Raw genomic sequence first — 15,685 nt, 5'->3', positions numbered from 1 at the left:
TGATGATAAAGTTGTGGGCCTCCTGCTTCTTGGTCTCTACTCATTAGATACAGTCCTTGTGGGTAAAAACCCTGATTGATTGGGTCACAAAACCATGGACTCAGGGCAAAGGTATAGAAACACAGAATCATAGAATTGTAGAGTTGGATGGGACCATGAGGATCATCTGCTCTAAACCCCTTGCAATGCAGGAATCTTTTGCTCCATGTGGGGCTTGAACCTGTGACCTTGAGATTAAGAGTCTCATGCTCTACCGACTGAGCACAATACCCACCAGAGAGTTGAGACGGCAACTCCCATCAGCACCATGCAGCATGGCCAATGGTCAGGGATGGTGGGGGGTTATTGTCCCAAACACCTGAGGGCATCACATTAGTCACCTTAGCTCTGCAGAATGGAAGCCAACACTGGAAGCCAATGTTGGTAGCTTCCATCATTCCACCCTGGGGATGCATGTATAGGCAAGAGCAGGCCTAGGGAATCTGCCACTCTCCGGGTGCAGATGGGCTATCATTTTCAGCATTCCTGACCATTGGCTATGGTTGCTGGGGCTGCTGGGAGTCCCCTATCGTTTGAAGCTTATCCCTACTTTTAAGTGGTGCAGAGTCTCACACTTTAGTTGCTCTACTATCCAATAATGCCCATGAAAAATGCACTTGGAGGATTAGCTTCACCTGGGGAATAGCACTCAATTGAAGAAGCACTCTGATTCACTTTTAATAAGGGGTGTGCGTGTGTGCTTTCTTCACTTTTTATTTATTGAATTAATTACTTTAGGAGAGTTTACAATCAAAGAATCCCTAAGCAGTGATTCCCTAAGGTGTACATTTATCGCTTAGTAACTCAGCAGTATTCCTGCTTGGAAGAGTTATTTCGTTCATTTCTCCCACGCTGGGTTTGTCTCATTTTCAGGGGGAAGCTGAAGAGCTCTTCGAATCAGGAAACAAAATTGGCCAGATAAAGTGTGTCACCTACTTTGTTTACAACAGGGACAGGGAACTTGTGGCTGCCTTTATGCCACGGAGCGCAATTCACTGTTTTAGTATAGACATCTGAGGCCCTAAACACTTGGGATAAGACACAGGACCAGTGAGCGCTATGGCCTAGAGGCAGGTCCAATGGCCAAATAAAGAGATCTGGAGAGCTACATTCAGGACTTTCCCACTCCAGCACTGAACAACTTTGCACCTAGTTATATGAAGGTATTGCTTTTGAATTATGGTGCTGGAGGAGACTCTTGAGAGTCGCATGGACTGCAAGAAGAGCAAACCTATCCACTCTTAAGGAAATCAGCCCTGAGTGCTCACTGGAAGGACAGATCCTGAAGCTGAGGCTCCAATACTTTGGCCACCTCATGAGAAGAGAAGACTCCCTGGAAAAGACCCTGATGTTGGGAAAGATGGAGGGCACAAGGAGAAGGGGCCGACAGAGGACGAGATGGTTGGACAGTGTTCTCGAAGCTACCAGCATGAGTTTGACCAAACTGTGGGAGGCAGTGGAAGACAGGAGTGCCTGGTGTGCTCTGGTCCATGGGGTCACGAAGAGTCGGACACGGCTAAATGACTAAACAATAACAATATGAAGGTATGTGTCTCCCAGTGCCATTTTTGCTCATGTCACCCACCCAGAGATCACTGTGCAGTTCAAACAATCCTGTGTATGTCTGTTCAGAAGTACATCCCTTTGCATGTTCAGTAGAGCTTACTCCTAGGTAAGCATGCCTAGGATTGCAGACTAAGAGCTAGGTAAGATGGTGATTCAAAAAGCCACATCCTTGGTCCCTCCGCTGGATCCAGCTCCTTACGTCACCAGCCCTCTCCTCAGGTACTGACATTTCTTAGGGGCCCAATTTGCCTCCCTTAACAGGCTGGGACCCTCCCCAGGATCATCCAGTTCCCATTCTTCTCCAGGACTGGACCATCCCTTCCATCACATCGTAGCCGGACTCGTGACATATCCTTCTTGAGGTGAAGTGACCAGAATTGTACACAGTATTCTGAGTGCAGTCACATCACAGATTAGTATAACGATAGGGCTTTTTTTCAACCAGAACTCACTGGAACTCAGTTCCAGCACCTCTCAGGTGGGTACCATTGCCATTGCAAGAGAACAAGGGAGGCTTTCATGGTGAGTTCTGGCACCTCTTTTTCTAGAAAAATAGCATTGTGAAATCAGCAGCTTTGTTTTCAATCTCTTTCCTAATGATTGCCGTTTTCAATGCTGCCACACACCAGGTGACATCTTCACTGAGTTGTCCACTGTGATCCCCAAGGTATCTATCCTAGTCAGTCACTGCAAGTGCAGACCCCATAAGCTATAGGTAAAATTTAATTACCGTGCCCCAATTTTCAGCAGGAAGCAAGTGCCACTGAAGTGGGTAGAGGTGATATAGAAGCAGTTCTCCTTGGTAGATTTCAGCGGATTTGCTTTTAATGTTGAAAATAGGAGATCAGTAGCAGGCAGCCCCAATCTAAAAATAAAATAAAAATGTGTTCATCACAAAAAGGAACTGAAATGACCATGAATAATTTAGGTGCTTGTTCAAAGGCTGCTTATTAAAGCAACTCTGGACTTGCTGCACAGTCATTTTTGCTATGCCTATCATACAATACGTTGCACTGTTCTGTGCCTTAATGGCTGATACCCAGCTTCAAAACAGAGGTCAGTTTCATTACTTCTAGTGATCCTCCCTGTCCAGTAACAGTGTAATAACAACGCAATGTCACAATACATCAAAGGCGCCAGGGAGGAAATTGTTTTCCCCTCCCCTCCTCTGATTATTACGCTGATAATCAGGAGGATACAAGGGAGGTATTTTTATTCAGCTGCAGGGTATAAAATTAAGGTTGGGTCAAACAGGTTCTGGTGAATTTGAGAATGAATATGTGCACGATGCAGCTGAGTTTTGACAGGGAAACATAAGCAGCTCCCATAACAAGAGACAAATCCTATCCCGGATGGCGATTTTGGAAGTGGTCCACTGTGTGGTTCGCATGCTTCTGTCATCTCTTCTTTTGGATGTAGCACAGCTATGGGTGACTGTGGTGCAGACAGAATCAGTGTTTTTTGTTTGCTCTAGCACTATATGAATGATGACAAATAAATAAAAACATTCCCAATGCTTTTGATTACTAGGTTGGCTGGTGGAAATTTAAGTACCTGCCCCCCAAAACAGCATTTTAAAATTCCCATTAAGAGCCTACTGTGTTCAAAGTATGCTTCTAGACTTCCTTTTCATTTCTTGAAAGGCCCATCTGTAGAACCATCATGTGCGCACATTTGCACCTGTCTAGATGGCTTTGCTGACACTCGCCTGCATCATCTGTTGTCCTCTCGCCTCTCTGGAACTCATTGACTGCTTTTGCTGCTTGGAGGAGCATCGCGGCATCATCGCCGCCTCTGGCGCCTGACCCAGAATTTACATGACAGTGCACACATTTCGCTCTGCTCTACTGTAGCGTGGAAAGTTACATGGCAGGCCAAATACAGCATCTTTCTATGTCTCTGGGAGCCGATTGCACATGCTCCCTTCTCCTGCTCCTACTGCAAAGTTTCTGTCCATGACATTTCTGGCTACACTTTCCATAGGAAGCTGCGTTGTACTTGTAAGAAATCTCTTGAACTGATACGCTCTTTGTCTATGTTGCTTATATATGTATTTATAAGAGAACACTGAAGAGGATCTATCGTTGGAACCCCTAGCTTGGCATTCACCTTTTTCAGAGGTGCCAGAGGGTTGATGTTTTTGCTTATCTATTCACCATGATGCAACATCCCTGACCCTTACCATGTCAATCCCTGCCAGCTCTGACCCTATCAGTGGATATCTGAACCGGTCCATTTTTTAAAAAAAAAAAATTGCCCCAGTGTGCATCATTTTATACTTACTTGCACTGAACCATATCTGACATTTAACTGCCCAGCAATCCATTTTGGAGGTGTCTTCACATTCCCTTTACCCTAGCATATGCATTTTTGTACACATTCCCTGTCTGGAGAAGAGCATTGCAAAACTGGAAAGAGTGCGGATTTTGAAGAATGGATGTTTTTGTTTCTCATGTTCTTTTCGAAAGTGTGTATTGGGTAGGTTCGCCTTTAAATGTGGACTGAATCGGTTTTCTCCCCACTCCATGGCAGTAGCCCATGGGAGGGCATAAGACTTGACCCCTCCTCACTCCCTTGTCCTTGGTTAAATTCTAAACGAAAAAAGGAAATGTTCTATCCCAGCCCTTTCTGTATAATCCACGGCGCTGATTATTTTGACTCTTGAAATAGAGACTTCGGTTTTGACATGGGTTTGGGGGCAACAGCTGTCTCCATGCCCATGTAGGTAAACAGAACTGTGTAGTGTCCGGCTAATGCTGCAATGCATTCCAACACTGACCTTTGCTGTGCGCTGTGCATCATTTTACTCAGCACTGTCTGTGTTCTGTGGCTTCGTCTAGTAATCCCCTGCGGCTCCAGCAGTTCATGCCATACAACTCCATCTGGACCCAAAAATCTGGTGTGTTTGCTTGTGTTGAAATCTAGCTGTGCATCCCGGTCTTGATTTTGAAAGCACAGGTTGTTGTTGTTGTTGCTTCCTTGAGGTTGTATTTCTCCCCACAGTGCGTGGCCAGGAAGAACACTGTGTGTGCATTTGCAGAGTTACCGGTACCTCTTAGGGAACTGAGAAGAGGATAATGACAAAACAAGAGGCACAAACCTAGTCATGGTTGGTCGCGATTCATCTGGCATTTGAGATCACAAGCAGGTTCAGCTGGAAGCTTTCTCAAAGGACATTATGTTGTGACTGTTCAAGGTGGCAAAAGGATGCCCCCTATGTCTTCTTGTAAAAGGCAACAGCCGGTGTAGTAGTAATATGTGGGTTTCCAGACATGTCCACATGTTACCTTCAAAGAGTGTAGAGTCTGTGTACCTGTGTACACAATAGTTGAGCTGCGCAGATCAACATGTGTACATTCTTTCAGTACATGCCCAAACATCATCATCACCATCATTTATTGAATATCTATATCTCCCTTCATCTAGGGATCACAGGGCAGTTTACAAGATAAACACTGGTACACATGTAGAGACATTCTGTCATTTAAAACAAACATATAAATAAAATACATTAGTAAAATTATAAAGTAAGGTTTGAAACTAAGCATGACCAAGGAGCTAGAGTCTAACAACCTCTCTAGAAGGCCACAGGTTCCCCACATTTGCCCTAACGAATGTAGGTAGGGTAGGCAACTGACCATCATCGGAAACATTGTCCGGGCAGAAACTGGATGTATGGCAGAAAATCCAAATGTCATTTTTTGAAATTTCCCTTAAAATTAGCAAAAAACTTAAAAAAAAAAAAAAAGCTCAACAACTTTGGCCCCCTCCCCCAAAACTTTACCCAAAAAAGTTCAACTACTTTTCTGTCCATATTTTCACTTTCTGAAATATGGCAGCCCTATTTCAAGAGGCCTTTGCACCACTGAATGTTGCTGTAATGCCCCTATTTTCTTGATGTCTCAATCTGTGTTTTAAAATTTGTATGTTGTATGTTTTTTTTGTTTTGTTTTTTTGCACGTGAGGTTTATATTCCTCGAGTAAATAAATAAAATCTGCTAATGCCTGGGGTGACTTTTCTGAAGAGGGTCAGTGGGTCCATTTTTCTGCCACCTTGGCCTGATTCTGAGCCACAACAGAGGATGCCTTATATAGACCTCTCCAGAGATCTTACCCTTCAAATCCCATGAGACTCTGAAGGTCCATGAGATTTCACACTCTCCTCTTCCTGTGATGACAGGGAGATCTCAGTCATCGCAAGGGCTTCCTCCTCAGCTTGTGGCACCCAGGAAGCTTCCAAAACACCAGCAGTGGAGCCCAGCAATGGAGGACAGGAGATGGATCAGTGCTGCTTCCTTCCACCATCACGGAGTAAAGGGTGTCTAACTGTTATGGGCTCTCAGACTTCAGAATCAGGGTGGGCTACAAATCCAATAAAGGAGCAGTAAAATAAATACTGTAATACAATTTAATTTTGGACTAAATTGGGCCATAATGTTAAACCATGTTTAAATTATGACCCTGCAAAGGTTTAATCAAATTGCTGGAAATGTAACCTAAGAAACGCAGATTTTTACAAGTAAGGTGGTCATGTTCAAAAATACAAGGATTCTCAGATATGGTATTGTCAGAGTTAGCCAGCTTATCAAAAACTGGCAAAGGATCCTGTTGTTATAGGCCTTCTTGGACTATTAAATGTAATAGATATAGATGACTGGGCACGAATTTTAAATTTTTTTATTTTGATTTTTTGCAGCAGAAAATGTGTTGGCTGAGTCTTGGAAACATTATACAAAATGCGATCAGGACGGAAAACGTTTGCCTGAGGTTCAGGGTATATTGGGAATGGAATATTAAAAATTACCAAAATTAACAAGAATCTTATATACAGTATTGTCAGTTTTTTTCATGGGCAAGTTAAAGAGACCAAGTCTATGTAATGTTCTGCTTTGCTTGCTGTTGAAAAACTTTTAATAACAAAAATTAAGATGCCGGTGATGTTTTACGAGCATCTGGGATTGAGCATGAAACTTACTTTGCAAGCAAAATTACTTGCAAAACTAATAAATACTAGGGAGGTAACCCCTTTCACCAGGCTTTTATAGAAAAATAAGTAAAAGGGGCTGCTCGCAAGGCCACTTTAAAGGCAGCTCGAACCACATGGAAGCAATACATTTTCCCATGGAAGTGTGTTTTGATGAAGTTAACGTATGGCATACATTCCATATAATTAGAGATGGTATAAAATAACTGCAAAGAAAAATGAAAAAGCCCTCCACAAAATGTCAAGGGGCAACACAATTCTGTGCAATAAACAGCATGTGTTTATAAATAGAAGATCTTGCCAGGGAATCTTGATTACATATTGTGACAGAGTTTTAATATTCCTGGACAAAGGGAATGCGGGCAACGAAAGATTCTTTGAGTTTAATAAAACAATGGATACAATCTCGCTTTCAAAATATTGATATTGGCGCAGATACAGACAACATCACATGGACTGAACGCGCTGCCGAAGTAACTATAAACACAAGGTTAGAGCAAAGAGCATATTGTCCCGCAAAGCCACGATCAGAGGAAAGGGCCTCATGGGGCACCCTACCGATGCAACTCAGGTTCACCATCCCTTTAATAGTGTCAGAGAGTGACTGGCCTCTCAAGGGAATCTCTGAAGATGAGAGGAAGAACAGCAAACATGGATAAAGATAATAGATTTAAGCAGGCTGACCTAGCTAAATAATAAAAATTGAGCAGAAAATAAAATAGACCTATAGATTTAAAAAGAAGAAGAAGGAAGGCTAAACTTATCCATCCTTATTGGGAGCAAGGGTGATGGTGGTTTATAACCGAACAGAGAACATCCTTGTGTTGCCTAGACAATTGGGGGTAACACTTCCTATTTTTATCACAATACACCTATAATATGCAAGGGCATCTTTTTCTTCCCATGCTGTGTTACAAGCCAGTGCTGGGGAAATATGGACTATCACCCAGTTGCAGTGCCAGCCCAATACATTTTGCTGCCTGAAGCAAAGGATGAGATGGCCAGCACCCATTCTATGTGCAGAAGTTGAATCTTACTTCCACAAAGGGGATAATACTGATATAAGAAAGTAAGCTAAAACAACACAGGCCTTTTCCTGTCCTGGGGCAGGCTCACCACCACCTGTTTCTTTTCTTTATTATGTAAATAAAGTTTATTCAACAACAAACAAAGGGGATTGGGCAGCAACCTTCACTGCATCTGCGGTCAGCTGATGCACTGAAAAGCTAGGGCAGGGGTCCCAAACCTGCAGTCCATGGGCTGGAAGCGACACATGGAGTTTGTTTAACTGGCCCACAAGCCACCCCCGAACCGAGCCACCCGCTCAGCGAGTCCCCATGCACTGTGCTAAACCGGCGGAGCATGGCACGGAGGCTCTTTTCCGCGGCTCCAGAAATCGTTTCTGTGCATGCCCAGACACCGAAAAACGCTTCTGGGCAGGCGTGATTTCCGGCATCTGGGCATGCACAGAAGCGATTTCTGGTGCTGCAGACATGCGCAGATGCGATTTCCGGTGCTGCGGATCTCTGGGAGTGATCTGGCCCATGCCCAGTAAGCCTTGCCAACCCCTGGGCTAGGGGAATGCCTGGGGACCTCAGGTAAAATGGCCAAGGGAATGTTGGTTTCTGTTTATGCCACTGTGCAGTGCTCTTGGAGTCACAAGACTCTGTTTACATTCCAGAGACATTCCAGGCTGTTGGAAGTCTCACGGAAGACAGGAGTCGGATGTGAGGTTACTGGTTTCCTGTTCCTTTGTTTTTCGGTTGCTCTCTGCTCTCACAGAGAGAGGATGTTTCTTTTCTGTCTGTGTAGCGAGAAATAAAATGCTCTTTAGCCATGTAGCTCATACTATCTCGGCTCCTTCCCTGTGCTGGATACTCTGCGTAATGGGAAACATGCCTGGAGCCTTATCAGAGGCTCAGGTTGTTAATCACGTCGGAGGCAATTCTGGAGGACTCAACCGGAGGAGTCGCTTGGTCAAACGCAAGTCTGACAGGGAAGTGTCAAGTCACACAGGCAACTGCTTCACTCTGCCTAGCGGTAGGGCCAGCTCTGCCCAGCTGCCTAGGCAATTTAGGACACCTCATGTCTTCCAAAGCTGTGCTGCAGAGGCTGATAGCTGAAAAGCAACTGGAAGGAAAACCCTCAAGAAGCATTAATATGCCTCCTCTGCCTGCTAATGACATCACTTAAGTCCATGGAATTATGTCAATATAATCTCTTAGGGATGGGCCTGATCTCATGTGCCAACTTTACTGAAACATGCATTTCAGCAGACTAAGGAAGTACGAGACATCTGATTTGTGAGTAAAGTATTTATTAGAGGAGATACAAGGAATCATTTCCTCAAAGGGGTTATGGGGTTTTCTTTGGACATGTTAGCTCTCAGAGACAGTAAATTTGAGAAGGCCTGCAATACCTGACAAATGATTTGGCATGTGAAATAATCACTCATTGCCAGCTTTCTGATTCCCCCACAGCAAAGCGATGCAATGAGGTAACACAGGAATTATGGCATCCTTCAGAAAGTAGTATTGCAAACATTAAATCCATCTCAGCATCCCAGGCAAAGCCACTTTACCCTGAGAAATAGTGTTATTATGCCTGGTTGCAATAGTTCAGCGCTGAAGCATTTCAGGGCCTGAAAAAACAGAGATGATGTCATGTTGTAAAGCAACAAAATTCCTTTAAGATCTGACATACATCTTCACATGTTTAAATTATAGTTCACGGACGACGATTTTTACTTTCTTGGTTGCTCAAAATTAGCCCCTTGGGCACATAACTTGTCCAGAGTCCAAAATGCATTCATTTTCCTGTCAGGCCTCCAGAGATCATCATTTCCCATTCATTCCTCTGGCCAGAAGGAAACCTCTGTGGAATAGAATGAAGCAATAAACCTCAAAACATCAAGTAGAACCAAGATACTAGTCCTTTGACTATTGATACATGTGGGTGTGAGACTCTTACTGAAGCAATAAACAACATGTTGTATACCTATCTGCACTACAAACTTATAGTACTTTTATTATCTTTGCAACTGGAATGGTTTCTTCCCAAAAGATGCTGCGAATTGTAGTCTGAGTGAAGTCCTGAGAATAGTCCTGAGATCCCCTTACAGGACAACAGTTCCACTTACCAGATTTTCCTGTGAAGGTGAAGGATTATCCTAAACACTCTTACTACAGAATTAAGTCCCATTGAACTTAGTGAGGAGGGATCTGAAGGAAGCAAGAGAAGAGAGCTTTGAAGGTAAAGTCAAGGAGCTTGTCCTGGATCTGGAAGTAGGCAGGAAATCAGCACAATAGAGGGATTTAAGGATGGGTGTCATGTGATCAAAATGATGAGAGGAGTGAACAATTTTGCCTACAGAGTGTTGTATAGATGTGAGGAGACTGAGGTGAGGACTCGTAAGACCAGAAAGGAGAAAGAGGTCTAGCATCAGCATGGCAATAGAGGGAGAAACACTGTAAAATACCGTACTTTTCAAATGGGATATGCAATAAAAACTGAAAGATCATTGATAATGGGTGTGTGTAGTGCTTTGAGTCCCTGACTGAAATCTGACCACAGTCATGACCATCTCGCTATTCTCTTAGAGCAGATCCACACCATACATTTAAAACACATTTCATGCACATTTAAAGCATATGACTTCTCCCAAAGAACCCTGGGAACTGTAGTTTGCGCCAGACAAAGCTACAGTTCCCAGCACCCTTAACAAATGACAGTTCCCAGGATTCATAGGGAGAAATCATGTGCCTTGAATGTGATTTAGATGTATGCTGTAGATATGTCCTTAGTCTCATCCACTCTCTGCTTCCCCCATCTGCAATATGAGGATGATAATATTGACCTAACCTAAAGGGCTGTTTAAAGGATTAACTGAGATAACAGATAAAGGATGAGGACCCTGTGGCCTTTAAAATGTAGCCGAACTTGAACTCCCATAAGCCCTAGGTAGCATGGCCAGTGGTCATGGATGGTGGGTATTGCAGTCCAACAACATCTGGAGGATCACAGTTTCCTTATCCCTTATGTATATAATGTGGTATGAATACTCAATAAGCTCTCCAACACTACCTACAACTCAATCCCATGCATGTTTACTCAGAAGTAAGTCTCAGTCGGATTGCAGAACAAAATAAAAAAATTCCTTCCAGTAGCACCTTAAAGACCAACTAAGTTAGTTCTTGGTATGAGCTTTCGTGTGCATGCACACTTCTTCAGATACACTTCTTCAGATGCACACGAAAGCTCATACCAAGAACTAACTTAGTTGGTCTTTAAGGTGCTACTGGAAGGAATTTTTTTATTTTGTTTTGACTATGGCAGACCAACACGGCTACCTATCTGTAACTAGGATTGCAGAGGTTCTGTGTTCATGTGTTTGGGAATAAGCATAATTAAAGTCAATGTGATTTACTTTTGAGGAAACCTGTCTAGGAGTGGATTGAAAGTGACAGACTGAGCTTTTTAGAATCAATGCTCATACTAAAATTCAAAGGCATATTCTCTACTGCAGGGGTAGGCAACCTAAGGCCTGGGGGCTGGATCGCCTTCTCAATCCAGCCTGTGGATGGTCTGGCGTGTTTTTACATGAGTAGAATGTGTTTTATTTAAAATGCATCTCTGGGTTATTTGTGGGGCCTGCCTGGTGTTTTTACATGAGTAGAATGGGTGCTTTTATTTAAAATGCATCTCTGGGTTATTTGTGGGGCATAGGAATTCGTTCATTTTTTTCTTCAAAATATAGTCTGGCCCCCCACAAGGTTTGAGGGAAGGTGAACCAGTCCACGGCTGAAAAAGGTTGCTGACCCCTGCTCTACTGTATATTTTGAAAAGTTGTTTTGTCTGTTCACTGTGCATTTAGACACCTCTTTAAGATACTGCACCAAAATTTTGCATGATGGTTCCTGAGATCAAATAGGTGGTTTCTATGTGCAGATACAATTGGAAGTCATTTTGAATCAAGATAGCAGACTGAACTTTTCAAAACTGCTCTGGTGGTTTTTTTTAAGTTTCTTAGACTTTACCAGAAATGCCAGGTGCTGCTGTTTTGTTATGTTAACATTGTTATAGGTTTTGTTTTCTGGTTTTAGTTCATGATTTTATTAGAATCTGTGTTTGTTTTAATTGTGATACTTGTATAACCTGCCCTAGAATTAGTTAGTGAAGGGCAAGTTGTAAGTACAGTACATATAATAAATGCATAAGAAGTTATGAGCAAAAATCCTGGGTTATTCTCACCCCTTACTTTAAAAACTTAATAGTATTTAGGTTACTTTAAGAAACAGCTCAGACTCTCCTTGCCCAGAACACACTGACATATGGGAAAGCTGCTCAAAAATTAGATTTTACCTCAGAAGAAAAGAGCTGAGTTCCCTCCCAATTATTTCCCCATGTCCTCCTGCAGATTAAAGAGCCAAAGAACAGTGCCTTCTTTCTCCATTAGGAAACTGAAACTGGGATCACAATGAAAATTATTAATTTTGATCACAGTTTAGCGTTTTGACAGACTCTGAGCTTTGCTTCAGTCAGCTGCAGATGCTGTTAATAAATTTAGATGTGAAATTATAGCCACAGGTGATAAAGTTGTCAAGAAACATTCTGGATGCCTAGAATTTAGATTGCGTTTCCAAGAACACATAAGCTACTGGGCAGTTTTCTGTACTCTGAGACAAACGTCTCATTAGTACCTCATTAACACCAGCTGCCAATGATAGGCAGTTCGGGGGCAAACTGCTGTTCAGAAAGAGACTCCCGTGAGGCCTGAGAAGAAAAAGCTTTGCCAAACACACAGCCATCTCAGCAGGGTTGGCCCAAGACAACGTGCCGCCTGAGGCGAAAGACAATATGACCATATACAGAAGCCAACTATATGGGCACTTGAATCTGACTACAGTACCAGTGTTGGAATGTATATTATTTTGTTTATTAAATTTGTATACCGCCCTACATTCGAAGATGACAGGGCAGTTCACAACATCCTCCACCAAACATCAGACAACAGGACGGGTTAAGGGACTCAGGACAGGCCATGTGGCCACAGAGGGGAATGGCTGAGGGTATCTGATGTTGATCCCTGTATCATTCGCCTGAGGCAGCCACCTCACCTTGCCTATTATTTATTAAATTTGTATACTGCCCTTCATCTGCAGATCTCAGGGCGCTTATAGTCTTGTGGCACCTTGAAGGCCAACACATTTATTATGGCAGAAGTTTTCATGGACTGCAGTCCACTTCATCAAACACATGAGGTATTATCCTGAATGGCAGGTATTACCGTATTGGCCCAAATATAAGCCGCCACCCCCCCCCCCAATTCTGACCGTGAAAAGTTAAAGTGCGGCTTAAATTTGCGACCTTACAAAAATTGGCTTTTGCGATATCGCTGCTGAAACAGACATATGGTAAAACGGAACAAAAAAAGTTTTATTGCCGATTTGCGAGCTTGAGACAGTTGTGCAATTAATTCTAATGTCATTCCTCACTTTGCCTGTATTTTACAGTGTTGATTTTTTATTTGCATTTACGGTGCTACAAACAGGTGTTTAACCCACTTGCAGGTCCTCTCTAGTATCCATATGATTTTCTTCTACATTTGGTGTGAGTGCTTGTGGAATTGTAGCAATTGAACAGCAATTTTAGCCATTGTACTGTAACTTTTGCAGGCGGCTTATATTCGGGTATTGCCATTTTTTTCTCTTTTCTCCCCTTGAATTTTAAAGGTGTGGCTTATTTGCGGGTGTGGCTTATATTTGGGCCAATACGGCATATATTCATATGGTCGGAGGAGGGATTGTAAACACTGAGGAGGGTGGATAAGTGTCCCATTTTACAGAGGGGAGACCTCTATTTGAAGGGCTATCGGACCAAAAATCCTACGAATGGAGAGCAAGGGTGTTGAATTCAACCATCAACCATCTGGACAGCAAGCGGAGGAATTGCACGAGTCACCTGTTTGGGTCTGTGTACACACTATACTTTCAAAGCACATGCAAAACGCATTCCCTGTCCCCCAACAATTCTGGGAGCTGTAGTTTGCTAAGGGTTGCTCTATGAGAGCCCAGAATTCTTTGAGGGGAATATGTGCTTTAAAGGTCTACCCAGCCACAGTCTTAGTCTAGCCTCGCTTCAACACCATTTTAATGTGTAGCACAGTAGATGGCAGTAGGTGAAGTGGGGACAGGGTCGATCCCAACCATGGCCAGCCCAAGACATTTTGCTGCCTGAGGCAAAATGGTACCCCTCCATGTCATGTACAGAAACTGCCTGAACTGGCAGATGAATCACACTTTGACAGCAGTGACCACTGGGAAAAGCATACTAATGACAAGACAGCTAGCTATGGGGTTCAGGATAAGTCTCATTCACACACATTTCTTCCCCCCAGTGTTCACCGCTGCTCCATTGCCCTGCCTTCCGCTGCCTAAGTTGTCTGCTTCACGCTGCCTAATGGTGGAACCACCCCGATATCTTTTAGGTAATCGCTAGCTTCTAGCATCTCCAGTCTCATCTGGTTGTGTGCAGGAACTCACAGGCTGGAACCAGATTTTGGTTCTAATGCTGCTGTCAGGGGCTCAGGAGCAGAGGCACAGGGAAGAGAGGAAATGGAGAGCGAAGGGGAAGAATCCGAGGGGAGCGTAGGAGAAGAGGACAGTGGCCCGAGGGATTCCATGAGCCTCTCCAGCGAATCGGAAGATTCACAGAAGGGGGCGCCAGTGGCCAGGGGTAGAGGGTTCCCAAGGGGAACGCCCCAGGAGCAAGGGGCAGCAGGGACTCCCAGAGCAGTAGTTGGAAATCAGGACCAGCTTCCCCACCAGAACAGAGTGGGGGGGAAGAGTCCCAAGTATCGGGGCCAGTACATTCCCCACCAGGGAGAGAAGACGAGGCAGGGCTGACCACGCCTCCATCGGAGAGTCGGACAACGGAGGGGAGGTCAGATCCGGCCAGTATCCCGGAAGAGGGAAGCAGTGACAGAAGTAGTGTAACGGTTAGGAGAAAGGTCACGGGGTTGGCGCGAGAGGCAAGTTCAAATGTACAGGAGCGCGGGACAGCAGAGAATGAGGATTGGGAACCGGGGTCCTAAAGCCCGCCGGAGGCAGGGGGAGGAGCTAAGCGACTCAGCGTCGGAAGAGTCCAGAAAGGGCAATGCCCCAGCGGGCAGGAGGACCCAGAGGAGGAGAGAGCAGCGGAAAAGGTGGAGCAGGGCTAGGATCTTAAACTGGTGTCAGAGGGGAGGAGACTCAGACGGGACTTCGCCGATCTAGGGTTTAAGACGTAGGGCTGCACGCTGAGGCTTTGAAATGGAAACTGAACTTCAATAAAGACTTTTGTACGTTACAACAGCCTAGCGTTGGTCCTCTGTGAGCTGGGACCTAGAGGCAGCTCTGACAGCTGCTAACTTAAAGCTAAAGCTAAAGGGACCCCTGACCATTAGGTCCAGTCGTGACCAACTCTGGAGTTGTGGCGCTCATCTCGCTTTATTGGCCGAGGGAGCCGGCATACACCTTCCAGGTCATGTGACCAGCATGACTAAGCCGCTTCTGGCGAACCAGAGCAGCGCACGGAAACGCCGTTTACCTTCCCGCCGGAGCGGTACCTATTTATCTACTTGCACTTTGACGTGCTTTCAAACTGCTAGGTTGGCAGGAACTGGGACCAAGCAACGGGCGCTCACCCAGCCGCGGGGATTCGAACTGCCGACCTTCTGATCAGCAAGTCCTAGGCTCTGTGGTTTAACCCACAGCGCCTTACATTGTCCCAAATGGCTCACCACAAGCTAGGTTTTCCACGTAGCCATCACATGCTGATATGGTTGAGGTATTTTTGCTATGCTAAAGAAGAAAAACTGGTTGCACAATATGGGTGATGCATTTTTAAAAAAAATATTATTAGGACATTTGGTCAGATGTTAGTTCTCCTCCAAAAATACTAATTAGACATGAACGCTCAGTTCTATCCAGCATCTGCAGGAAAATTCAAGTTCACGACGGCACAACTGATGCACATGCCCAAGGCACCCTGTTTGCACCATTGCCTGCAGATACCTCAGTGCCTATGGGGTTTTTTTCCCTGATCTAAGGGAGGCAT

This window comes from Podarcis erhardii (genome assembly GCF_964252035.2).
Source record: "Podarcis erhardii genome assembly, chromosome: 4".
In the NCBI taxonomy this organism is placed as follows: domain Eukaryota; kingdom Metazoa; phylum Chordata; class Lepidosauria; order Squamata; family Lacertidae; genus Podarcis; species Podarcis erhardii.
Note: the sequence above shows the minus strand (reverse complement) of the source record.